Source organism: Coturnix japonica, chromosome 1, assembly GCF_001577835.2.
Source record: "Coturnix japonica isolate 7356 chromosome 1, Coturnix japonica 2.1, whole genome shotgun sequence".
Classification (NCBI taxonomy): domain Eukaryota; kingdom Metazoa; phylum Chordata; class Aves; order Galliformes; family Phasianidae; genus Coturnix; species Coturnix japonica.
The window spans coordinates 61,782,430-61,807,458 of NC_029516.1; the positions used below are offsets into that span (position 1 = coordinate 61,782,430).

The 25,029-nt window shown below is 42.5% G+C and overlaps 1 long non-coding RNA gene across 2 annotated transcripts; it reads right to left on the bottom strand.

Annotated features, from left to right (window-relative positions):
* Positions 1-1,516: 1,516 nt before the first annotated feature.
* On the bottom strand, positions 1,517-24,022 carry LOC107317071. 2 transcript variants are annotated; one of them, XR_001556719.2, is made up of 3 exons: positions 21,095-24,022; positions 5,372-5,433; positions 1,517-4,705 (listed from the first exon to the last, which is right to left on the bottom strand). It is a non-coding gene; the product is annotated as an uncharacterized LOC107317071 (long non-coding RNA). The 2 variants fall into 2 exon arrangements; XR_001556718.2 differs by lacking the exon at positions 21,095-24,022 and adding an exon at positions 18,819-18,942.
* Between the last annotated feature and the right edge of the window lie 1,007 nt (positions 24,023-25,029).

Sequence of the window (25,029 nt, forward strand, 5' to 3'; positions counted from 1 at the left end):
AGTCCTTTATAACCAATAATCCTGTAAGCGACTGATAAGCACAAGGAATGTGAACCCCATAGTTTGACCTCCCTGCGTTTGCATACAGAAGCCAACCTGCCCCTCACCCAGCACAGAACAAAGCATGCCCAGGCACTTCTGCAGCAGGCTCAGAGCTCATCTGTGAGGTTTTACATGCCTGTAAAAGCATCACCTACTAGTGATGCTAAATCTCTCTTTGTGTCATGTTTCGACTTAAGCTTCGTGGTATAAAAGGATAAAGATGCCGATGCAAATACGTCTCTGTAGGAGATGTACTTCTGTTCTTTCCACAGCATGTTTGCCAGGGAAGGCTCACCTGCCACCACTGCTGCTGATGCGAGGGGCATGAGAAGAATGAGCTGCTTAACCAGGGCACACGGATGGGGCAAGATGAAGAGTGAAAGCCTGATGATGTGAAAGGTGTGTATAGCAATGTATCAGCATAAGAGCTGACAGATACATTTTCTATCAGGAAGACAAACACAGAAGCGCAGCTCTGCTTTTTGTCAAGAGCAGTTCTTCACAAACAAGGAATGTCACTTAGTGGCTTTTGAAGAATTCTTCTGAAATGCCTATGGAGCATCTCTGCTAGCAATGCTCGTAAATCTGTTTGAGTCCCAGAAACGGAAGATGATATAGGACTGCAAAATGTCATTGTGCAAATAGCATAGTTCACAAAAAAATAAGACCCTGAAGACTGTCACCTCTGTCCTCACCCTACAGTTACAGAGAGGGAATGAATGTGGAGCACAGTGTTTAGGACACCATGGAATGCAGCTGGCTTCCAGGCAGTTCTCAGAACACCTTGACATACGTAATTAGCAAGGATGCTGATCTTTATATAGGGCTTGTGGCTGTGAAAAAATAGAACAAAGAGATTTCTTGGGGGTGGGCAATAATCAAGGCAGTAAAATCATTTCTCTCTTCTCCTGTTATATTTTTTATCCTAGAAACAAATCAATCCCCACTTCTACCCAGTTAGTTCACTTAACTCACATTTTCTTTACAGCAAAAGCAAGTAATGCAAGATTATTTTATGTTCCTTCTTGCTATCTACTCTTCCATTTCATTCTTGCTGTATCATCTTAAAGCTAGAAGATCTCTTACCATTTCAAACAGATTTCAAGAGCCTACGGTCAGTCTGACAGAAGGCAGCAGGGAATGAGCTTAGCTTGCTCTTTTTCCTCAATAGCTCTCTTTGAGATAAAAATTCCCCGTTGCCACATAGATTCCTAAATGAAAGAGTAATTTCTGACTTGTTCTCATGAGTCATTTGATTTTCTTCTTTAGTTTGCACGTCTTATATTTGTCCTGCTCCTTATCATCAGTATCATCTTACATCACTCTTGTATTTTCATCAAAACTTCCTTTTTAGCAGAGAAACACTCCTTAGAAATAGCCCATATCTAAGTTTCCCCAAGCTTAGAGAGTGAAATCAGCCTGAAATTTCATTTGTCTGTGAAGCTCAAATAAATGTTTTACCAGAATCTTTAACAAAAAAAAGCTTAAAATTAACTTTACTCCTTAAAAAGATACGATCATATTTGCACCCAAACTTTCCAGTTTATGTCCATCCTTTACACCTTAATTACAAAAATACTCATTGACTGAAGGCAGAGAAAGAATTAGTGTCATAGTACAATCAAAAACAGAGATTGTGTATGTAGGCGTGAACAAACAATAGTTGGAGTGCATTACAGAAATCTAATTCAGCTGACTTTAATTGAGTCTATTCTGTTCTGCAGTTTCTTTGTTTTAGGGAGAAACAAGATAAAGGCTGGCTAGGTGAGTACAGAATTGTATCACATACATTCATATGCAGGAATCAGTAAAATCCTATTCAAAAGCTGTATTGTGCAAGACATTGCATAGAGACAAACATAACTCCTGTTTGGTGACGCATTAAAGGCAAAAGGGAAGAAAAATCAATTTTTACAGAGGTAAATCTTAACATAAAGCACAGTGATGTCAGTGCTGAGTCTTCCCATTGACTTCCCTTGATTTCAGAGCATATCTGTCCATACGCATGTATATTTGCACACTTACACACACACACACAAATGTTCCACCTACATTTATGTTTAACTTAGACACGGGTCTTGGAGTGACAGCAGCTGTGCATAGTAGCGTACAGGATCACACTGAAACAGGAATCCAGGCTTTAGTTGGCAATGAAATCAATACCTACGTTGTTTAATTGCTGCCTTTCTCTTCGAATGTGTGCACAACTAACAGTTGTACCGTGACAGAAGCAGGTAATGAGAGAAGATCTGTTTTGAACAGAAGCAAAAGAGACTGTAGAAATAACTTATTTTTATAGAGCAAAACAGGCATGCATTTTCATTTAAACAAGCTGCTCTATGGAAAGGAGAAGGTACACAAATCCTACGCTCAATGCATGAGCTACAACGGAGAAACATTGCAAAGCAGAGTTTCAGCTGTGTGGGGGCAGGGTAAGAATGCATCTTTTCTTTAGCAGCATTTCAAGAATAGTTACGCATTTTTTGAAGTATTTTGCGTGGCATTTAACCTTAACAGATGCTATTGTCTTTATCAAATGCGCTTTTTCAAAGCAGGCTTCTTCGCTGCTAAACTTGTTATAACGAAAATGCGGCAAACAAATAGCTCAGATGCTTGAGGAAAGAAGCCAGTGTCACAAAGTCTAATGCTGGGAGGACAGTTTTCAAGCATAAGCACAACAAAGTAGCGTGCCCTATCCCCAAACATAGAAACTGACCACAACGGGTGTGTTTGTGTCTATACGAACTGCCAGGCACCAAATTACACACTTGATTTAGCTCTTTCTTGTGAACGCTGATGTCTTCTAGCCTACTACATAGAAGGCTGGCTCCTATATAAAATAATAGTAACTTTTACCTAAATCCTACTTCCTAGCCTGTTCCAAGCTTTCCCCAGACTAACAAGAGTAATATTAAGCCCCAAACCCAGACAAAACTACAGCTAACAAATGCATTCTGTCTGCTTAGCTCCCTTACTTCATTTAAAATATTAAATAAAATATAAACCTGTGCAGCAGTTTCTACATTGCAGGTTTGCTTTTTACAAAGCTCATACAACGTGAATGTACGGAGTCTGTCAGAATGTGCTCTACTTCAGACACAGACACAAAAGGGAGTAAAAATTGGCTCAGAGCACAGTGTACATCAATGGCTTTGAAACCTCTTTGTGTGAAGGGATTCCTATAAATGACATATCGAACTGCTTTTTGCTCATTTCAAGGCTGTTTTGGTTTGGTTTGGTTTACTGTCAGACTAATGAAAGTGGTTGTGCTGCTGTTGTTCATTTTACAAATTGGGGTACAAATAAATGAGGCAGACTGTTTATACTTCCATTTTCAAATTGTACGTTCTACTTGTACTGAAAATGCATAACTTGAAGGTTGAATCCACAACAGAGGAGTCCCTATAAAGGAAGGCTGCACATGGTTAACTGGTACTGGTTATATAACATCTTGCTTGCAGATATTTCCTTTTGCAGACTCTAATGGGAGATGAGGCTAGATCAATGTTTCAGTTTATCTAAACCACCAGAGTTTACAAAGGAGAAAAAGAGTGGGTGGGAGGAGAGGAAAAGGGAGGGGAGGCCAGGGGAAAAACAACAACGTTTCAGCTATTGTCTATCTGTGTTCTAAATACAGGATTCTCTGGTATACTGATACATAATTCATGCTGGCAATTTCATACCTTGGAAATACTTTGCACAGACATGATGATGTTACGCTTATTTTTCCTCCACCTCCTTTAATAAACAGTGCCATCAGTTGATTTTCCTCTTACCCTGAGTCATTTCCTCTTCCGTCGCTTCAAGCTCTTTTAGCCTTCAAGTGACACTAACCACCTCTCCACCATGGAAGTCCTTCAGGTCTCTCTCAACAGCAGCCAGCTCACAGCAATTACTTGTTACTGTTTGGGGAATCTGTTGTGACACTTGCCAGGGTGTGAATTTAGTTCCTGTGGTCTAAGTGCCCATGTGGATGCTCATACTCTGTACTGAAAGAGCCTGTTTGTGGTTTCCAAAGTAGCCTATGCTAAAGCCACATGGACTCATCCACATGAAAAAAATAGTACAGAGCAGCTATTCCTTGCTATGTATATAGAGGCTGCTATTCCAGCTCTACACTTCTGAATTAAATATTGTATATTTTCATAAAACAAACAAACCAACCCTATTTTCTATTATCTCTTCACTGCTACCAACTGCCAGCAACTTTACCTGACTTTATAAAATACGATTTTCTCTGATTTCCTTACCTTTTTTTTTTTCACACACATTTCCAAACACCTTCTATGAGTGATGTGTTATAGACTTTACTGTAATACCACATATAAAACACAGCTTTTTTTTTTTTTCTTTTAGCCAAATTAATGCTGATGAGATGTTGCTATGGAAATTATTAAAATACAAACAGCTTTAATCTGCAGCCATTGTGATGGGAGAAGAGGGGAAGAAAAGACAAATACATCCTTTCCAGCTCTGAAAATCAACCAACCAACCAATCAACCAATCAGCAGGGCTCTTGAAGAGAGCAACTGCAGATCCAGTTTTTCCTCTGATGTGTCCTTTTATTCTCCCAGAGTCCCATCTGGGCACACTTTGAAGGAAGTGAAAACTGAGCCAAGTTTTCTGCGGTTCTCATGAGGCAGCAGCATTTCAGCAGGCAGAGCTGGAGGAGTCAAGCAGGCAGAGTCAGTACACAATTAGGGTGCGTCCGGAGGAAGGGCTTTGGGATTTGGAAGGAGCAGAGTGTGCTTGCTGGTGGGAAACAGGCTTTGGATGGGTAGTGGGGATTCTTGGAGACCAAAGTTGTATTTGCATGGGTTAAATGGAAATTTCCAATTCAGTAAGTCACCAAGAATTAATTAATGCTACTCTCCTATCAATTATCTTTAGCTTCCATGTCTTCATTTGTACTGTTAGAAATACGGTAGATCGGTTCAAAATTGCTTGTGGGGCTCACACCAGATTTCAAAGGGCTTGCTGCAGTAGGACCAAGGAGTGGCTGCAGGGGTGCTGGGGCTCCCCAGGAGCTGCTACAGCCACGTACCTATGCACAAAGCAACTCATTAATAAATTCACTGACTTCTGAACTGAGATTTGAACGTGAGCCAGAATAGTGCATGGAGCATAGGAGGTGTGGTAAGAACAGCTTTATGTGCTGGCAAAACTCCAAAATGTTGATTTGCCCTCCAGGAGTCTCAGAGACCTGGAGAGTTAAACCTTTGTCCCATGGGGCTAGGATTTTATTTGGGGGGAAAAAAAGGAATAATATGAACTCCTGAACAACAAGTTAAATGCTGCTGGTGCTGGAATTGCTCAGGAGTCCACTTACCACTGTTTTTGGCAACATCATCGTGACTTAGTTTTCATTATTTCACTTAAAGCATGGAAGACCTTTGGAGAAAATAAAGGAATGATAAGTTGCCTTGAGTTGTTTTTAGGTTCTAGAGCTTTATCTTTTAACAACATGAGTTATTACCTATTTTTAAAGAGCATTTGTTTTTATACCTGGCTTTTATATACAGCATTTCAAGAGTTGGGAGGGAAAAGGGAGAATGACAGACATTTTATCCTGAAATATGGAGGAACTGTGTGAACTTTGGCTTAAGGATGTTCGAGTTAATTTCTACTTAGATGATAAATCTATTTGTCATGGATTTGTAACTTGGCTATAGAAGCACGCTTGAAGACTCGAATCTTGGCAGCTAAGGATTTCAGGTCAGGAGAATATTTTTAGCGATATTTTATTTAAAAGAAGAAAAAAGAAAAACACAGAAGGTTGTTTTGAAGTGTAGGAAGTTAAAGAGAGAGTTGAAGAAAGCATGGGTTGGGGCACATATTGACACCCGTGTTTTGTTGTTGTTTTCTTTTTTTTCTCCTACAGAAAACCAACAAAACTCCATCTCATCTGCTTCTAGCTTGACAGATAATGAAAAACAGTTCAGATGTATCCTTTCCAAATTGCCCACAGCCCTATTTCATATTCAAGAGTAAAAAATCCATCTCAGCTAATAATTCTTAAACATTGGACTCAAAGTAGCATTGTGAAAATTAATGGCTATGTTAAATGAGCAGATATTCAGCTCATATGCAATTCAGTGTAAATTCAGGAATGGCAAGAAAACTGCATCAATTCAGACATGCAGAAGTTGTGGATAGTAAATGTATATTACACTATCTCCCTCAAAACACATGACTAATCTAATGATACTGAAGTAGTGAAGCAATTAAGTAAATTAATACATCAGGAGGAATGAAAAACCAATGACAGGACGCCAGCAAACTCAGCATGCCACGTACAACAAGCATTAGGACAACTTTGGTCAAGCATACCAGGGCAAACACTTTGCCACAGAATCTTTGGTTTTACAGTTTCATTTAACCTCAAAATTACAGAGGGGCTGAGTAATCCTGCCAGGATTTGAATTAGTGGTTCCAGGGAGACTGGAAGCTAAGCTGCAGGTAGAGCTAAAGAGAGTGGTCAGAAAAGGTGTGGAGCAGGCAGAGCAAACAGGAATGTCCATTTCTGGACCTTAACTTACACCCTCTTGTTTGCTCCTCCTGCACAATTGCCTTTCTGTTACTCAGAGTCCCTTTAACATAGTGGGTCAAATTCAGCTCTGCCTCCTAGCACTAACTTCTTTGTGTCGTACCTGCAGGGAAAAGGGCTGTCCTAAAGGAGAAGCTGACAATATCTTGATACCAAGAGCAATTCAACTGTGGTGTTAATGGTGTAAAGATGGTTCATACAACTCGTTCCCCGTGTAGACTAGGAAACTTTTTAGGGCACTGCTTGGATCAGTACCTTCTGAGGTACTTCTTGCAACAGAATCACCCATATGAGACTAATTAATCCCAGCCCCACAAAGTTCTAAGGGGAGGGAAAAGTTGGCTCTATTTACCTCTTGCAACAGGTTCTACATTCAACTCAGCTCTGAGATGAAGACCAAGCTAACTAAGGTGGACAAATCAGCAGCTAAGTGCAACTCTCACTCTTTTATGCACTCCAGAGATTGCTTTTTTGTGTGTATCTTCAGGTATTTTACATCCAGCAATGACTTCTGTAGACCCAATTGCTGCCACTAATTTCACTTGTCATCACTGAATCATTTATTATCCTCGAATAAGCGTCACTTACAAATTAGCTCTGTAGCAACTCTCTTCATATCAATAAGTCCATTGAATACTTGGATCAGATTACTAAGGTCTATTGAGAGTGCTATTTCACATGAAGGCTGTACCAAACCAGCAGCTAAAAGGAAAGTCTTAGTCTCTGCTCCTCCACCCCTGCTCCTTCCACCCTCATCCTCCCCTGCTCTCACTTCTCTGGCTCTTTCTCCTGGGTCTGGGTTCCCCCCTCTGTGCTGACACACCCTACTAATGATTTCTGCACATCAACCCTTCCAAGCACACATCCTTTGCACAGTATGTCACATAGCACACCTCCCATTCAGAACAACGGGCCCTTTCTTCCAGCTTCTGTCCGGTGAAACATCTTCGTCTATACACCTAGCCACAGCCCAAAATAGAGTAAGGAGGGGAATGGCTGGGCCAGGTTTGGGCTGTGTTTTAATAGGCTGGGTTTCACGTACAGCAAAGCTGTGGAAAGCATTAGGATCTTTGCAGCCTGCTAGCAGTTAGCAAGGTAGCTACCCTTAAGGAGGTTGATACGTGCATTCAACTTAAAGCAGAAGGTATTATTCTGCTAACATCATTTAGGCGGAGAATTTCACCGCTCAGCTATTTCTGTGAGCCTTTGCTGTACCACTGGAGTTTTCAGAGACTGAACCTAGGTATTATATAGTCCCTCTAGCTTTAGCACTAGAGCACCTCCCAAGTATTTAAAAATAGAAGTTACAGTAACAATCTCCCTTTCTTATTTGGCAGCCAAGAGGAGAAATACTTGGTGTAACTTATACGTTTGTTCGCATGTTCATGGGTGGGAGCAAGTTATTTGTTGATGTGTTTGTGGGAAAAAATAAGTTTGTCTCAGCAAGTTAAAATGATTTTAGAAAAGAAAATGATGACTTCAGTGGCAATTTTACACGTATGCATACAGCAACTCAGTGAACTGCCTTGTGTCCCCCTGGATTTCTGAGGCTTCGCCTAGAGGGCTAAGGTGTGGTCAAGGCAAACTAGAGCACTTTGTTCTTGTTAATTAGCTGTTGGGGTCTCCACAACATGAAGAACTTTCCGTCCCCTCATTTCTGCTTCTGGGCAAAGCACACCACTACTTCTGAAACGCTTCAGTCCTCTGGAAAGCTCTTTCAAACACTCCAACAGCCCACCCATGTCGCATAGACATCAACTGTTTATTTGCAGAAGCCTCTCTCTAATAGGAAAATGGGCTGCTTCACTCCACACCCTTTGTCAGCCAGGGCAGCTGACTGCCACAGGATGTAGTGTCTATCAAGAACCAGGTCCTTGGATCCCAGATGTGTGTATACGTGAAGTATGGCCCTCGGTTCACACATCTATACATTCAGGAAGGACACACTTCAGACTGAGGTCATCACATCACTGAGCAAGGCAAAGAACATTCTGAATCTTCTCAGGTTATCAGTCTATCAAGGATAAAGAGCAGAAGGTGGCTGAGCCTGGGTAATCTATGGGAAATGATTAAATCACTCTCTGGAAAAATTAAAGATCAATATTTAGTGGGGATGGGAAGGATACAGAATGGAAATGAAAAACTTCAATCCAGTCTGACTCCAAACATAAATTGGATGTAAACTGGGGTACATAAAGCTAGAATGCCTTCTCAGAGTTAGACTATCATACATGATCTAAAGACACAGGATGTCTTTAGTCACTAAGAGTGAATGTCCAATTTTCTTAGCTTGTCAGCTAGATGTGGGGAGAGAGACAGAGCAAGGGGCATTTGTTCCATGGATGTGTTCCTAAATAAAGTAGAAAACCTTACTTTTCTCTCCTTTCTGTCTCCTATTCAAGGAAAAAAGAAGAAAATTAAAGCAAACAACATGCTGTTTCTTATCGTTACTAGATGATTTCTTTGCATAAATACAAATTTTAACACATTCTTCCACAATACCTGCATCTTTTTGCTTCCTGAAGCTCTAGATTTTCTGGGGTAGCATCCTTCAACCAATGCAAAACTTTGGCAAAAGGAGCTTCTTTAAGTAACACTCATTACAGACTTGGAGGGCTGAAAATGGCCAGAGCTGGTTTTTCTCCCTGGGAGAGTAATGCAGGTAATGTGGCACTATGTCATAGCCCTTTGAGAGATGCAAGATATCATGCCAATAGGAGCCTCCCTTGTAATGCAGTCCCCCATGGACAGATGATGCAACAGGTGAGCTGCTGCTGCTGTGCTGCTGGATGCCAGTTTGCCTCTGTTGCAACATCTCCTACTCTGGCTGGATCTTTGTCTCTGTTCCCACAGTTCCACTCACCTCACCAAACCTCATTTCTGAGGCTTCCTGGTGAGCAGCTGCTTTCCTCACCCCTGGCTTAGAATAGCTTAAGCCTCCCATGATGCCTGCTTTGAATCCAGTCTCTTCAACCACACAGCCAGCCAAGAAAGCTAAAGATGCTTTTGTCTATCCCAAATCATGGATCATGGCTGATCAACAAGGAACAAACCTGACCCAACAGCTTTTATATGGTCACATGCAATTAGCAATACACAGAGTTAACTGTGGCTTTTCCTCACACCAACAATGCCTCTATGTCTGAATAACTCCCTAAAATTTTCAGAGCCTCGTTCATTGACTCCTCGCACATTCCAGCATGTTAAATCAGGATTTGTCAAGCTGGTATTAAAGGAAGCAAATCACTTCTTATTTTACTGTGTTGTACTAACGTTTCCTGCACAAAATCAGAATGGTTATGGCTGGAAAGCATATCTGAAGATCATCTAGTCCATGCATACCCAACCCACTTGTTTTATGTTTTATTGTTGCCCCCCTTGTTGTTGCTTTAATAAAAAAATATATTAAAAAAAATAAAATCAGCATTACTTATATGATTAACTATATAAAACATATAATATGTGGCCCAAGACAACTCCTCTTCACTCAGTACAGCCCAGGTAAGCCAAACAGTTGGACACTCATGACTTGTCCAACCCTCTGCTCAAAGCAGGGTCACCCAGACTCAGGGTGCTCAGGATCATGCACAACTGAGTGTTGAATAGCTCCAAGGATAGAGATACTATCTCTAGTGCAATCTGTTCTCATGTTTGATCACCCACACTGTAAAAAAAGCTTTTTTCCTGGTTAAAGTAGAAAGCCTGTACCCATTTTCTCTTGTTCTGTCACCAGATACTACTTGAAAAGGCCTGTCTCCATTTGCTTTATATCCTGGGTGACCAATGTTTTGGCTTGCCTGGGCTGCACTGAGAGAATAGGAATTGTCTGAGCTGGCGTTTTGGTTGTTGCTGAATGATGCGTGTGCATCCAGGGCTAGGCTGGGCTGCTTGGTGGGGAAGATCACTTCCAAGATGGCATGGCTGCAGGGGTTGGGCCACAGTAGTTGTTCTGGGCAGCCCTGTCGGTTGCTTTATACCCTGCTGTCAGATATTTATACACACTGATAAAAACCTGTGGAGCCTCCTCAACCCAGCTCTCAGCTTCTCCTTATATGACAGATGCTCCAATCCCTTAATCATCTTAGTAACATTTTGCTGGGCTCACTTCCATTTTTCCACATCTTGCTCATGCTGAGGACTCTAGAACTGGGCCAGAAAGGATGGATAACCCCCTTTAATCTGCTTGGAACAATTTTCCTAATGCAATGATAGAGGAGGCTCTTGCCTTCCTTAACACAAGACACATTGCTGACTGAGAGATAACTTGTCCACTGATCACAGGTCCTTTTTGACAAAGCTATGTCCATCTGATTAGCCCCTAAACTATATTGATGCACTGTGCTATTCCTCCCCAGTTAAAATATTCTGCATGTCACATATGAGGTACAAGATGGGATCTTCTATTCCTTGAGAAAACAAACCAAACAAATCTTAGGGTAAACAGAAGCATACTTTCTCCTTTGGGAGAATTTCCCCAGTGTTTCCTCTGTGACTGTGCCCCAGGTCCCTGGAAGAATACTGCTTCTTGGAATCGTGCTTTATGTTAGCAAATGTGCACACTATAAAAAACACAGGAAAAACGAAGACTGGTAATGTTCCCTCTCTGTCAGTGAAGCACTAAAGCTCAGCTATCACTGCATTTATCAGGAATAGACTGTGATTCATGCTAACTGGAAAAAAAAACACATGTCCTAGTTAATTCTGCTACAACCATAAAGATTTCTTCCACAGCTCTGAGCTTCTGACTGTTATGATTGATTCCAACCACCAGAAAACACTTGTACATAGGCTCCTGAACAATGAGACATAAACAGGCCAATAGGGATCACCGGAGAACTCTTGAAAATCCTGTGGAATGCTTTTCCTGAGCTGTTGGCACAGTAGCAACATTCCAGGATCCTGATTTTAAGACTGTCACTCATGCCAGTAGCGTATATGTTGATGTTAGGCCCTTACCTTACAGCTGCCTTTAACATAATCAGGTAAAAGCAATTCAGAGCATTTACATGCAAAATCAAAAATCTGTTATGCGTTGTAAAGGCTTACAAAGGTAGAAGTGACAAAGACAGAAAGAAAAGCATTTGTCCCAGGACCAAATCCTTAAGTCCTCCCCTGCCTTCATAAGCTGATAAGCTGCAGATCCACTCTTAACCTACTTGATCAGGACTCGATCCCCTCCGCACACTCCTGCCCTTGGACAGTATTTGCAGGCAGAATAACCACACAGGCTCTTTAGCTTTACCTTTGTTTAGGCTTTGGCTGGAGCCTGGCTTAGATTCATGTCTCGCACTTCTCCCCTATTGACCCTGCTTTCAGTAATGATGGATTCCTATTCAAGATCTGGTATCAAAGTTCATTAACTGAAATTGTAGAAATAGAGCCAGCATTATGTGCCTATATTTAAATCTTGGTACCTCTCTGTTGACAGGAGTAGAATGTTGCCTTGATTCTCCCTCCCTTCACATATCTGCAGTGGCATAGCTGGGTAAGATGTAGAACATTTTACTCAAGATTTATTTTTTTTTTCCCTTAAGAATAATAGCAATAGTGAACACTTCAATAGCATTCTTCATTCATGATATGCCTTACTAGCACTAATATGATTAGCTAACATTATTCTCACTCCTCCTTTCCCCAAAATTGCCTAAAACAGACAAAACAACTCTCCAAAGGAAGTGGTAGAGTCAGTGGCACCCAGTCTGAATGCCGCTCCCTCTCTGATACAAGCAATATACGACACCCCCCACAAAGTACTATTATTGCAGCTGCGATTTTGTAAACACATTTTTTTTATAACAGCTTTTGTTCTTTATCATCCAACACATTGAACAAATAGCTTCTGGGAAAGGAACACGCTCGTGTTTACCTTTGCTTTACGTGCCACCATCAGCGCTATCCAAAACCCAGACAGACATGAAGCAGGTGCCAGAGTCGCATATTTGAGTCATCTTTGGTAAAGGCTGACTCATAATTACAGTGAACACACAGCCTGTTTTCAGGTCTTTGCGTAGAGGTGTAAAAAGCAAATGTCACATTAGAGAGAGGAAGGGAAGTAAGGTTTGACAGTAAAAATAGGTAATGGTATTATTTCTAGAACATTTTTTTTTTTATATAGCTTATTACCCCTAGACTTTACATTAATTAGTTAAGCTTCTCTCAGCACTCCCTATAGAAATACAGCTGAAAAAAATACAGGTTTTTAGAGACCTGTTTCACAGTCATCCCCAGAAAAATAAGAGCTTCCATTTAAGCAATAGAAAGTTACTGAGGAACAAAGACAAACCATATCAGCTTATACCGAAAACAGCTGATCCAAGGCTATGTCAGGTATATGTGGGTCTTCAGTATGGAAGGCTAGATCACATTCTGGTTCTTCTACAGTCTGCTCTGTTTGCTGTCATTACAGAAGATGGTCTCTGTCTTTTCCAGGATACCTTCACGTTTAGAAAGGGCTCTTCATTCACTAGGGAACAGGGAGGAAAATGAAATACAATGGGCTTCTCAGAAGGCAAATGAGCATAGAGCCCTTTAATTTATTCAGTGCAAAGCTTTCCCTACCTTTGGACTAGCAGTATTTCTCCCCACCCCCTTCCCTTCTTTGTGCAGCTGGCAGCTGGGACCAGCAGCTGGAGTCCAGCTGCAAAGGTCATCACCACATTAACCCCTGCTGGTCTCGCTTCCTACACCACAGAGACCTCGAAAAACCTGGGCTAGGGAGGTCTGACTGCAACCCTGTGAATGTGTACCAGATGACTTGCCCTAGCCAAAGCACTGTGAAGAGTATACCTTCCATCACAAGGAGCTCACGCTGTACTTTTAACCATAGCAGCACATTGTCCAAGCACTACAGATCACTGTTATTAAATAAAGGAAATACTACTATTCACCATTGTATGGAAATGTAAGGCACAGGAAGCTGTACATAAATATCTTAGACAGACATAAAAATCAGTAACCAAACTGCAAACAAACAAACAAACCCAACAAAACACAGGTCGCCTGCTCTGAGCTCCTGCTGCCTCTATACTGCTTGCTTATCTCTTCTGCATGTATTGCCTCAGACATTCCAGAATTTGAGTTTTGTAAAAGTTGCAGGAGAGAGCTCTGATTACTCAAAAGGCAAAAGCAAAAATATAGACTCACACGCCACCCTCATTTCATCATTCCCTCTCTGAAGGCATAGTTAGCAGTATAATATCTACTCAACCCTCCTCTGCATACCAGCTAGCTTCCATTAGCTTAACCCTTGAACACTGATCAAAGAACCCACCTATGAGCAGACCTGCAGCAGAACAGTCTCCTTCCAGTGAAGCAAGAGCCACTTCCATTCACTATCATTATTATACCAAATCAGTTCCCTAGGAGACAATCTAATCAAGCGATCAGTTCACTCAAAGAGGTTTATATTAACGTTTTGTATGGTCCTGTCCAGCCAGAATAGTACATTGCCAGCCAAGTTCTGGCATGTTTGAAGGACTGAGAAATAACAGATTCCAAGAGTAGCAATTCATAAGGTTTTTTGGCAGCTAAGGCCCAGGATCCTGCAATCAAAAGAGAGCAAGCAAGCTCCTACACCTATAAGCCACCAGTGATCTCAGCGAAATTTTGTACTGACTACAGTTCTTGCACATGTGTTCTCAGCTATTACACTGGAGCTGCAGACTGTAATTCCTAATTTCTAGCTTTCATACAGTAGGATGCTGCCATTACCTACGTTTCCTATGTAAAATTTATCTGAAGACCACATCAGTCTCCTGACCTACACCATCATCTTCACTTTAATTAATACTGCAACAAATAACAGAATAATTTCTCCTATCATAAAATATTCCATGGAGAAAGAATCCAGCATTTTATCTCCTAGGTTTAAACACATCACCACAGTTTGGTTCTACATAGCTCTACATTGTATCCTCACAATTCTCTTTAGGTAAGCAAATTACCTTTGTGCCCTGTGTGGTACTGGAAACATGTACAGTACTCAGTTCTAATGATCCTATGATGACTTCAGTGGAGTAACGCAGTGTGATTCAACATCAGTGTTCCCAAATCAATTGTCCATGGTCTATAATCTTTGCTGCAAACAGCCTGCTCTGTAACTAAGAAAGCAGAAAGCATTTTAATGCCATAAGTTTCACCCTTAATACCTTCAGATTAAGTTCAAAGTGGTGAAAGAATTTTACATTCTTTGTTTCAGGCTCATATCAGACTGTACATCAAGGCACTTTCCTTACTCTAGGCCACCATAGTGCCCTCTGATGTTTTTTGTCTTTGTCTCTTCACAGGACTGGCCCAGAGTTCAGCATACATTTGAAGAGCTGGAGGACTATATCTCAAGGAGTAGGCAAATACTCTCCATGTAATCTCTGCCCTGTTCTGCTCCTTGTTTGGCACATACCAATGTTGGCAGCAAGGCAGAGGAATGGTAAGCAGCAAGTGACTGCTTTAGTTCCCTCTCACAACACAGGACTCCAAAGAAAATCATTTCTACTATGTGAACAGCTTCAAAGACATCAGGGGACTGGGGAGGGGACAGTGTCGGGGAGGGGTGAACCATTCTCTTTGTTTCTCATTTCCACCCTGGAATCAAAAGTATCCATTCTTTTCTTAGTGACCAAAACTGTAAGAAACACTCCAAAGGCATTTTCCCAGTGCCCACCCCCAAATAAACCATGCTAATGAATGCCTCCAGGTGCTAGAAGGACATTGAAGTCCCTGTGAGAGAACTTCTCTGTGATGTTCTCTCCCTTAATTGTGTCTAAACTATTCTTTTAAAAAGGCAACAATGAAAGATAGGCCATACTTTTCATTTGCTACTGTTTCCATTTAGAAATGAAACTCATGAAAAACTGAAGATCAGATTGTCAATAAATAAGCATATGGACTAGGTTCTCTGTATAATGACAAGTTAACATGATGAATAAGAGCATATAATAAAATATTCATCCCTACAATACTTCAAAATCTCAATAATTCTGTACACTTTGCCCAACTAAGTTAAAACAGTGATGTTTTCAGTGTTCTAGCAAAATACTCAGAAATAATGACTGTATAAATAATAACGCTTAATCAAAAGCTCCTTCTGTTGATACTTCTCAAAGCCAAGGTGGTAACGTGTCCAGTTGCAGACCATGTTGTAGCATGTCCACTCCAAGCTGACTCTCACCGCCAATGATGCAGCAAAAGTCAGCCCTGATGAGTGAATTAGCGTTGACACCAAGTGATAGAGATTCAGTGGAAATCTCTTGACGGAAAGAATAGATCCACCCGTTTGTGACTGCTGTAGAATTGCTTTGGGAGGAAGAGACCATCTAAATGACCACTATAGCTACAGAAAAAGAATTAGACACCAAAAGATGAAAGACTGCAGAACAGAAAAACAAACGTTAAAGAATAATCTCAGCTTTTGACACAGTTCTGCTTTATTCTTTAACCCTGGAGCATCAATGTTTGGATTTCAGAAGTCCTCAAAAGCACTCAGTATTCAGATCCTAGGTTCTGATTTGAATTAACTCTTATTTTGAGACTCTGTTTTCTCTTATCATAGGCATAAGTGCATTTGCACTTTATAAAGCCCCACAACGATTAGCCTGCCCTTTCATTTGCTGTCTGTATGGATATGGAAAGAAAAACAAAACAAACAAAAACAATCCTTTCAATTTAGATCAAACATTTTCTTTCTTTTTAATTAAAAAGAAAATAGAAGAAAAAGAAAACAAAAAACAAAAAACCCCAACACCTCAGGCAGTTTTTTCTTTCCTAAACTTGCTATTCTGTTATTTTGGTAATTCCCAAAACAAAAACCAATTTATTATTTATTCTTCAGTTAACCTTGAATGAAATCGAAACATTTAACTCTTCCAGCACTTTTCCTACATTTGAATGGGCATATCCACTGAATTCGGAAGCAAGCCCTTCCCTCACCAAAACTACATTCAAAGAATGATGGATGGATTGACGGATGGACAGAGGGAGGGAGGGAGGGAGGGAAGGAGAGAGGGGAGAATGGATGGATGAATGGATGGATGGATGGATGGATGGATGGATGGATGGATGGATGGATGGATGGATAGATGGATGGATGGGAGGGAAGGTGGGAGGGAAGAAGAAAGAGAAAGAAGGAGGGAGGGAAGTCAGCTTTACTCAGCCTGTGATCCAAAGTGAACCAAGTAGAAGACACACTAAAAATACACTGCTTTTCACTGCAGATGTGACAGCCGGTATGCTAGTAAATTAACCTCACAATGTGACAGCAGACATTTTCAGCAGTAACTTGCATATAGCATCATGCACGGATACTGGTCAAGACCACAGGTTCATGTCCTGACATTAAGAAAATAAGCTGTTTTTTTATTACAGTCTTTCACACACAATCCACAGAACAGCATCTTGCCATCTTACAGGTGGGCTGTTTCAACAGCCCTCGATTTGATTTTGCAAGCTTCTTTCAAAGGCCAGATCATCCCTATGCACCTTTATGCACTGCCTTAATTCTGCAGTAGTGGAAACCAAGGCATCACAGGTTCTAATCACTTGCCCAAGATGAAAAAGTAAATCTGCAACAGCCCAGCAATAAAGCCCAAGAGAGTCATGAGATAATGATAGGAATTGTCAGCATATCATTTTCTCATTACTTCACAGTTTGATGAGGGATAACACATTACAGAACCACAGCTGTCCATGTGAAATTGTCAGCCTTAACTTTCTGTGTGTGTGAACTGCTTACTGAAGCAGTTAACGGACTTCACTTACAACCTTGTGGTTTCACTTCTGTATTTCATGTCTATGCATTTTTTTTTCCAAGTGCCAGCATTTTTCTTCCAACAATACCTAGTAAAGGTATTGTTTGCTATAGTATGGGTTGAAAGGGAAATAGAAATTGTTCAGTTAATCTCTTTATCAGTCTTTACAGCTTTTTTGTTTGTTTGTTTTATTTTTGTTGTGAGCTTCTGCAAGCACTAGAGATGCCTGGGCACTTCCTTGGTTGTGCATGTGAACATTTGCAGCAAATGAATTTCACATTTGACTGTGAGCCAGTCAAGAGAAGAGTACCCAAGGTAGTTGGTCACACAAATCAGACAGTTCTCTGCTCTGCAATAGGTGCTTTTCTTTCTCGGTGTGATATTTCACACAGGTAGCTGGATGCAGCTTTCATCTGTTTTGCAGAAGCATCTTTCCCTTGACCACTAACGACATTTCTCTAGACTAGTCTATGGTTCTCACTGGTAGTGTTCTGCACTTCTGAGAACACTTGGCCAAATTAATTCCTGGCAAAATTCTAACTTGTTTTGCAATCAAGCAATTACACCCGAAAAGAAGAGGAAAGGAAAGAAAACCCTAACAAACAAACAATAAAACCCCTATCACTAGTAGCAGTTGTAATACCAGAATAAATAATCCCAGTTTTGATCACTTAATAGCCAAAACCAAGCACATGGTTCCATTTTGGGTTTCCCTGGGTACCATGGGCCACTAATATATTCAGGGCTGTACCAAGAGTGGAGCAGAAAGACAGCTATCTCTGGGCGAACAAAGGCACAAGATGGAGAACTGTCATGGTTTTCCACATTCCACATCTTAACATCATGTAGTGCACTGGGAGTTAAAGGGTTAACATTCCAGGTCTGGGTGCCCATCCCACAAGAGAAGAACTACTACCTCCCCCAGAGGACTGTTTGCTGTTCTGTTACCATTTCCGCTCAGAGGGAGAAGATAAATACCATCCACAAAACATTTTCCACCCTTCCTTTTTGACCTCAGCAGTGTGTGTACTCCCTAGGTCATCTTGCCTCAGCATTAGAGTAAGCCCTTCAGCTTTTGGACACTCTCATTATATTTGATTTATTAGCTTCAATTCTAATTATACTGTATCACAGCGTGCTATCTTGCATCCCAATATCTTATTTAGTAAAATAGTTTGTTTCTCCTCAGATCATTGCCACTGTTTTGCTTTTGGGTCCATCTCTCAACCCCTTTTCCTGTTTCCCTTTTCCAGGCCGTGGATCCCTCTACCTTGCTTGCCATGGAACCAGGCCAAACCAGCCTGTAAACCACTGACAAGAACAAAACACAGCAGATCTCCTTGAATTTTGGGGGATTAGTGGGAGACCTTGCAGGCTGCTCCAGTGGTCCTAGGAAGGGAGGCTGCATTGCTTTTGTGCTCCAGAAAGGAGCATTCCTTGCTGAAGTCCTGTACCCTGAAAACAGCAGACTGAAAATCCCTGCTTACTGGATCAATAGGAAAATGACGTCAGCCATATCTGATGAACCAGGAACCTGTGCGTGTAATTTTACAAAGCAAGCTATCAGGTTCAGGCTTTGGAGCTGAAAGTTTCCTCTCAGCAACAGCAATTCACCTGCAAGATGCCAAATGAAAATGTACAGAGGTGGATCGAATGAAAGTTCTGATACCTCATCTTCAGGGGCTTGTTCCCTGAGCAGATCAGACTGGGGCAACCGTGCAAGTGTCCAAGGGATATTGTGGTGACATCTTAGCCTGGTGTACTTCCTGCTCCATTTGAGTTCTAACTTGCTCTCTAAAGCTTACATGGAAATAACCCTCAGTCCCATCCAGGGAATGAATTTGCTGGTTCTGGCTTTCAGCTCTGTGTGTAGCTCCAAGCCTACAGCCCCAAAGCACAGCAGGGTAACTACAATCTCTTTCATGGCGGAGGTATAAGCACGGTGTCCCTTGACACTGGAAAAATAGCTTTGAACCAGGCATTTGAAAATGCATTTCTGTACTAATCTACAGGATTCCTCATCCTGGAGAAGTCCAAAACTTATGCTCTCTGGCAGACAACGCATATGTAGGTAAATGCTGAGGTCACCAGCAAAAGAGTGTAAATTACTGTAGTCTGAAATGTGGTAACTGACACCCAACCTTACCCAGCGGGTTTCATTTTAACGTTAAATAAATGAGCCCCAGCTTTAAAAACATGTTAAACAACAACACTGGCATTCATTTACTTTTGTTTAGTGGTACTGAAAGCAAATATGAAAAACTTATAACACTATATACCATTAGCTGATTAAACACTACAACAGTTACAGCAAAAAGCTCTTTCTAAATGCCATCACCCGGGTCTGCTGCATGACATTCAGATTCTTCTGCTCCAGTGCATGCTGAGAGCTCCTTCAGCCCTTCAGCAGAATGTGTAGGCTTTTCCAAGAGTCACATAAACAATATGAGATCCTAACTAAGCTAGTCTTAGAAGGTATTAAGAGAAACAAAGCTTTTTGCAAACAACACAATTGATTTAATGGGCATGAATACATTTACAAATATCATACTCAATTTCATGCAAATGTCATACCAGTACTATTGACTTTATCAGTGTGAGATCTCTCACTATAGATCTGTAAAGCCAGCTGTCCCACTAAGGTAGGAAAGGCCAAAGAAGGAGTGCTTTTGAACAACGCACTTGGTTCTGCTGCAGATTGACTGGGTAACTTTGGGACAGCTTTCAAAAGCCATCTGGAACTCAGAAAGTTACATTTTTGAAGAAATCCATGTGTTGTAACAGTTGCTTTCCTTGCTAAGTACTGAAAAATGTGAACCACTAGATTGAGGACACCGTCAGCCAAGCTTCTCCTCTGTTTTCTCATCTATAATACAGACACAGTATTATACGGCACTGGATTTTTATCCTGCAGTCCCTTATTTAGGGGAAGGGGGGGTTGAAATTATGCCAGGAAGATTATTTTGTGTCTACTTAAAAGAGAAACACTTTGCAAATCACAGTTCAGAGATTACTGCGTGGCACATCCTATAGACAGTAATGTAGGAGGAAACTAAATACAAGATCTTTAATTCCAATACATGCTTATACAAATGCCTTCTATTTCAAAACTGCCTCTAAATTATTTCAAGAAAGCAGAGAATGTTCACTCCCCAAAGTGTTAAATTATGCACAGGATTCAGTTCCAGTAAAATACCCATTTTGATGCTAAATTTATTTTTCCCTCCTTATTAATTGCATGTGCTGAAAAGACCGCAAAGTCCACAATAACCTGAAGCCATTTCACTGAATGCTGTACAGGTCATTTAAGAATGCAGCATAATGAATAAGCAAGACAGTTCTTGCATTATGACATGCCACAAGGCCTGGATGACACACCTTCTGTACACTTTGCTGCCCGCTTCTTTCCTGAGTGCGGTACTTCATGAAGGAGCAATTTTGGTCTGCAGACTAATAACGCAAGACAAGTTGCCCAGGTTGGAAACATGGGAGGAGTCACCTAGAAGAATGTAGCTGGCAAAGCGCTGGATTAATAATTAACAAGGTGAACAGGAGGAAGAAGAGAGAAGCCTGTACTGACAGTCAAGTTTTGGGCTACCTTCAGGAGGCCCAAATGCTTTATTGGAATGTTCCTCTGGAGTATACTTTATTCAGCTTAAAAAAAGCCCCATCATTTGGATTTCCATTGCAAGTGAAAAATACAATCACCTCCCACAACAGCTCCACTAAGCTGACCTTCCCTTTGGGATATTACCCTGCATACCTGGACTCCTCCAGTTCCTTGAGCCCGCTGAGCAGATGGCAAGCCAAACTCACAACTCAAAGTCCAGTTCTTGAACTCTGACTCCTTTTCGCATGCTCAGATGCCCTCAGACCCAAGGCTGATAGACACAACTCAAGCTGGTATGAGGAATGAAAGACCAGTGCAACTTAAGGGCTGAAAAATGTACACTAAAGTAGTCTGAACACTATTCCAAAGAAGGCTTGAATACTCCTTTTTGCAAAAGCCAGTGTAACAGTAAACTTGCCACAGGCCCCACACTGCTTTAATTCTGCCAATGCAGTTTAAGCCAGATCACTTGTACGTTGAGAGAATCCCTAACTTAAACATTTGCAAGAAAGTAAAACCACATTCCTTCCTTTATATATTATATATATTGCTACAATTACTTGAATAATATTCAGCATCTCTACTAAAGAGACTCACTAGCACAAGTCTTGGTCTGGACACAGTATATAGCTATGGTAATCAGATGTGTGCTATGGGGGATTTGATACCAATGGAGCTGCAAGTCTGGTAACAGGACACACACCCTGCAGTATATCCTACGCTATTCAGTTCTCAGGGGTGGCAATAAACCAACCAACAAAAAAAACAAACAAAAACTGCTTCAGGGTTGACAAGTAGAATGAGTCTTGAGTAGGCTAACAAACACAGGGAAGAGTCTGAAAGAGGAACAGAGAGAATTCAGCATCGTTCCCCATCTCAGGCTGCTCACCAGCAAGTACCAGTCTCCACCAGCACACATACGGGGTTCCTGGATTTCAGTACCAGCCCTCCAGCAGGCTTACTGCACAGTCACAGATGGAGCTTGTTTTCCTCCCTTCTGTCAGCACAAGACCTTCCTCTCCACCTGACCTTGCCCTGCAGGACAAGCCTTCTGCTCATCAGCCACAGGGGTCTGCTATAAGCATCTGCCTCTGCTCTCCTGCTCCAACACATTTGGACATGCACTCAGCCCCCAATATCTGCTCATTTTAAAAGTGAAAGCTGTTCACATCTTTGTGCATACCGAGGAACAGGGTGGAGACTGAGCATCCTTTGTATTACAACTGCTGGGCAGATGGCATTTGCCAATGACACTTCACAACAAGGGTAACTCCACACTTCTGGTTTGTGCTTTCATCGATTATGATGTACAATTCAGAACACAAAGAAGCTGCAGAATTGCTGATCTGGGCAATGTCACGCACTAAAAGGAGCTCAGTAGACAAATTTCCCTGTATTCACTTAAACTGCAGGGTGTCTTAAAATACAGAACTTTAAAACCAAATTTAGACATCGCAGTCATTTTTACAGTAGATGCCAACAGAAGTGCAAGTAATAGGGTTAGAGTAAGCAGAGGGGGAAAAAGCTACAACCAAACTGAAACAGCTCGCTTGAAGAACATTCCATCTGTGAAATATGTTTCATCCTCTCTCCCACTGTGGCAGCAATGAGATCCTTGACAGGAAAGGAAACTGGCAGCCTAAGTGTCTCAAAAAACTCTCATAAGATGTACTTTACCCATTACAGCATTTTAGCATAAAGGTTCGTGGAAGGCCTGACCAAAACACAACTAAAATCTCTGAACTGATTGCACGGGCATCAGATGTAAGGTTAAGAGTGCAAGCATGAGAGATCTGCTGCTTTTTACTGATTTACTCGCAGTGCCTCTCCCTTCCCCAGCTCCACTTACGTTTCATCCTGGAAACAACCGTCAGGCACAAACAAAACAGGGGTCAAGTCAATCTGCTCACTCTCAGCACCATCAAAGCAAATGGTTGGCCAGGAACTAGCAATGCATATTTGAGGCTCCTGGAAGCCTGCGGTCAGTCAGTTCTCTACACAGCGGTGGGCTGCGGGCTGCATTTTTGTGTGGTTGTGTTGGGCTTTTTTTCCCCCCCTGCAATGTTTTGGTTTTGTTTTCCTTCCCCCTTTCTTGGTTGCTTGAGGAAACCCAAATAAAAGCCAGAGGGAAGCCTTTCAGCCTACCTTTAGGCATGCTGAGTATTAGGAGCAGTTCCTGCCCCCATCCCTCACCTCTCCACCCAGTCAGCAGCCTGCAGGTTGCCTCGCTACCAGGCACACTCTGGAGCTTATTTCCTTTAAAACACAGCAGAAGACATTTGCAGTTTACTACAGAGCCGGTGCTCTGCGGTGCTGCGGGCAGCCATCAGCTGGGGGGGAGGGTTTGTACAAAAACACACCTACAAACACAGAGCTTTGTCTCCAGGTGTGTGTGTGTGTGTGTGGGGGGGTGGTGTTTCGGTAGGACTTCACACCGTGACTCAGACTGCACAAGGAAACGCAGTTATTGCTGATAGAGTCACAGAGCGGCGGCTCTGTTTGTGGACAGGGCAATGGACAGGGCAGCGCTCAGGTGGCCATTCCTCAGCTCTGACTGAGTGCGAGCAGCAGCTCATCGCTCCCATCGGCTGCACAGCGATGACAAAGCGCTGCCTTTCATCGCCTCCTTGAAACGACACGAGCACCGTGAGACGCTGCATCTCCATTGCGGCCTCAAAAAAAAAATACAAGAGAAAGAAAAGAAAAAAAGGCACGGCCGTTCTTTAACAAGGGAGCAGCGAATGAGCTCGCCACCACCCCAGGGCCGAAGGGAGGCGATCCATAAGGGCGATGTATCCGAGCTGCTCTGGGTCACGTTCCCCTCCTCCCTGTGGGCCCGCCTCAGCCCGTAGCGGCGGTTGGCCGCGCGTGCCGCCCCTCCCCACACTCTCCCCAGCCGCCACCACCGCCCAGCGCCGCTCGGAGACTCCCAGGGGCTCTTTAAATAGCGTCTATAAATACAACAGCCCAGCTCGCCTCCCTATTGGCAGCCGCCTGCCGGCTGAATTGCATGGAGGGGCGGGGACTGAGGGTTACGTGGGGGACAGGCCGTGCCTCGGTGCTGCCTTCACGCTGCATTGCTGCCACCACGGGGCATTGCTGACTGATCGTGTTGGCCGTGCCCGAGGACTCAGCATGAGTCCGCGGCTGTCCCAGCCGAAGCCAAACGCAGAGCCAGGGTTGCTCGCTTTGTGCTGAATCAGCTTGAAGTTGTATTAGACAATGGTGAGGTTTCTTGGCACGAAAAAAAGAAATCTGGAATTCTGACAACTCCTGGAATTTCCACCGCTGCCCTCATTTCTTTGGGCCCTCCCTCAGCTGACCTGCTGTGAGCTCAGTGCTCTGTGCTCCATGCTCATGTTGGGGAGCAGCACCCCAACCCCACGTGCTGGTTGGAGAACAAAAGCGCCCTTTATTTGTGTCGTTTTAGGGCATGGCAGCTTAGCAATGCGGCTCGGGGGTCATCATATGTGGGAGTTTGTTCCAACTCAGATCCTGTGGCAGCAAATCATATGACTTCGAGAGAATCTCGGGTTTATTAAAGGAAGTTAAAACGCTCCTGGATCTCATGATGTGCAGAAGATGGGCTACATGAAAACTGAAGGTGGAGCAGGTCCAGGATTTGCTCTGTAAATGGGAGCTGTGAATGCAGGCAGTGCAGCTCTGAGAGCTGGCATGCAGGGCATGCGGTACCTCCTGTATGCTGCACTTAGCACTGATCCTATTGGAGCTGTGCTGACCCAGATCTGCCTGAGGATTTTTGAGTGCACATGTAAATACACTCTATCTCTGCAGTTAATTTCTGAGCAGTTCTAATTAAACCTACCTTTATTTAAACACCCTTATTTAAGCTCCCTTGCTATTCCCAGGACTGCTTACTGTTTGCAGGGAGTGCTGCCGTGCCTCTATCCCTTCCTGCTCTGAATTTCCTTGCTCTTGGGGCAGCAGTCTCAGCACCTTGCTGTGTGCAATGCCATGCAATTGCTGAGCATGCACCCACAGCATGGTCTGAGCCTGATGGACAGAGGGGCTGCCCAGCTGGAGCTGCCTGATGCTATTTCAGGCATGTGGATGCAATGCATCCCGCT